The sequence below is a fragment of the Lissotriton helveticus genome, chromosome 9, assembly GCF_964261635.1.
Source record: "Lissotriton helveticus chromosome 9, aLisHel1.1, whole genome shotgun sequence".
Classification (NCBI taxonomy): Eukaryota; Metazoa; Chordata; class Amphibia; order Caudata; family Salamandridae; genus Lissotriton; species Lissotriton helveticus.
In genome coordinates, this window is record NC_136070.1 from 555,941,147 (window position 1) to 555,944,339 (window position 3,193).

Consider the following 3,193-nt stretch of genomic DNA (forward strand, 5'->3'; position numbering starts at 1 on the left):
TTCTGGAAAATCTTGGGATTCAAATTTCAGAAGTTGTACGTAATCTGGTTCAATTGTAGCAGATCTTTGCCATTTTGTATGCCTTTGTCCCCTCCTTGCTCAAATATGTTGAAAATGATTGCTTCCAATTTTTCAAAAGAGGGACATGTAAATGAGCAATTTTACTGCAATTTTACTGTATGTGGGAGATCCAACAACTCAGCTCTGTTTAGAAATTGTTCATTTTTTACAAATAGTGTATAGACATTTAACTGATACCACAGATGTATTTTTAAGCTTTGTAAAAGTGATAAACCCTTCTCTTTTTGGCTTCTATACGTTTTAGCACGGTAGGTAATATTTTATTGTGGCGTTTTAGATAGCTTTACTATAAAGCATTTCCTTTCAATCGAGGAATCTTGCAGTGCTTATGGTTGGGAAGGTATTATTCTAAATGTAACCCATGATATTATTTGTGGCCAGAATCACAACTCAATGCAAGTCCATGGGCTAACTAGAGAACACTCTGTAGATGCCTGGGAGTTTTGGTTTAGTACTCTGATGATATTTTCAATGTTGAATTAAAGAAAACATACACCATTTTAAAATGTGCTACATCCAGTATAGCATACCAGTCAAGATGTTTCTTTAGTTCCAGGGAGTTCAGCAAGATTACTCTATGGCATACCTAAGGGGACGTTCAGATGTAGCTTTTAACACCCCCTTATCCTCGAGTTTCCTTACCTGGTTTGGGGTATTAGACTCACATTTAACGTCTCTAGTAACAGAGGGCTTCCCCCCGCCTCTCCTAGGCTCACCTACTCCTCGCCTGGACAGGAGGAGTCCAGAAGGGAGCGTGGGAGGGGGCTGTGCGTCATGTCCGGGGCGGCAGGCAGGGCGAGGGGTACATAAGTCCCCCTCGCCATTTTCTCTGCCTCTTTGCCGCACCGGACGCGTCGTGGTGGCCTCGGGTCGCCAAACACACTCTTTCCCTCCCGACCCCTCACCCGGTGTGTCGGCTTGGGGGAGACAATTTGAACTTATTAATGTTTTAATTTTTGTTGCAGGCGGAGTTACAGGGCGATCCGGAAGCAGTGAGGTGCAGCACTGTACCTCAGCGGGCACATAGGGGTGCCAGAGCCTAATACCAGGGGCCTCATGGGAGGTTCCTGGAACCTGTGTCGGCGCCCCAGTAGTCCTTCGGGCGGTTGTGGAACCGGGGGCTTGCCTAGCTACGCTCCTCCCCGCAAGGGGCGTGACTATAATCATTACCATAAGGGGCAGCACATAGGTGGTTCGCCACGGTGCTGCCTGGTTCATCAAGCGGGCAGGTGGCAAGAATGCGGCCTGCCCTTGGATTGCCCGTGAGCTAACCCACTATGATTACATAATGTTGTATGTAACAAACCTGCGCAGCTTTTCCCAATCTAACATTGGTGTCTAGTCTGTTATTTGCGGGATGCATGCTGGTGTGTGGGGTGGGGGGCCTGTTGCCATGATGTTACTATGTCTGGTGCCTTTCGAGTTTTGGTTCTTTCTCGGATGTATCTATAAACAGGCAGGTTGCAGTCAAATTATTTTTATGAAAAAGGGCAGTTGCAAATGGGACAGTCTACCGGAAAAAACATTAAAGTCATGAGTTTCAGGATTCTTTTGTCACTGGGTTGCTTCAAGCAAGGAATTACTTTGGGGACTTAATGATCCAGAGACAAAAGCGTGTGGATCACAAAAAAAGATGACTGAAATGATTCACTAAAGAGCCACACAGTGTGTCCTAACATGGCCATGCCACAGTGCTGAGTGGGCATCAAACCCAGGCCCTTACCTGAGAAGGGAAGTTGATTTGTCTGTAGCTGGGGTGTGATGGGATACCTGTGGATGTTGTAATACCAGTCTTCCTTCTGTAGTACAAGAAACAAAATTGCTCTCTCAGGCTCCCTGTGAAACAAAGTCCACATGAGCCACAATGTGAGCCCTGTAGGGTGGAGTGGCTGCAGAGACAACAAACTAGGTTCAGTAAAGATATACATTACCGGGGCCAGGTATTCCAAAAATTTCCACTTTGTACCACATTCAGAATATAGGTTTTGAAAATGAATCAGGCACTAAGACACCAACAGTGTTTTTTTACGAGGTGGAGTTGTAAGACCTCAACATAATGATTCACAACATGAGGTACACGTACAATGAAGAGTGCTAGTTTAGTTTATAGACTGAAGAAACAATGATATGTCTTGTGTTGTAGTTACATCGCTCATAAACACCTATTGCGGTATCAAAGTACATTTGCAGACAGGTAGCACGCCACTTCGTGGGAGTGCTTGGGGAGAAGAGGGTGTGTGTCTTCAGGGCCTTGGTGAGAAAGACAGAGGCTGGAGCACTTAAGAATTAGGGGCATATGTATCAGTATGTATCAGAATTTCAGTGTTTGCGATCGCAATTTAGCTGTGTGCAATGTATGGAAAAAAAGCACTCGCAAAATAAGGAAACGTAAAATTTGCGATTCCCTATTTTGCGAATGCATTTAAGGAATCGCAAATTACAATTCCTTAAATGCAATGAAGCAAGCACAGAAAAATAGCAATTTGACCTTAAGGAATCGCAAATTACCACCAACTTCAAGTTGGTGGTAATTTGCGATTTCTTTGAAAAATACACTTTTGTGCATTTTTCAAAGTGCCATGTGGCGCACATACATATTTCAGGGGTGTAACAGGGTGTCCTTTTGGCACCCTTGCAACCTTGAAATTGCATTCTCAATTTGCGATTCTCTAATTGGTATTCGCAAACTGAGAATGTCTTCCCAATCATTCCTATGGGCCTCCTAGCCCATAGGAATGAATGGTAAGGTGTTCCTTATTTGCGAATCTCAATTTGCGATTCACAAATAAGAAATATGTAGGATTTACACATTTTTCAGCAAATCCTATATACATTGCATTTTGCGATTCTCTAAGTGCGATTATCTAAAAATCACAATTTGAGAATCGCAAAACTCTTTTTTGATACATATGCCCCCAGGTCATTAGTGTTAGGATGGGAAAAAGTGTGTTAATTATTTTGTTGTGAGGAAGTGAGGTTTATTATATGGTGTGGTTGTGCGCCCCCATTGTGTAACAAACTCACAAACCCGTCTTGGGTCCAGTCAGACTCATTTGTAAAACCTTCGATCAACCTAGGATAGCTGTGGCTTAGAGCAGTCAGACATTAACAG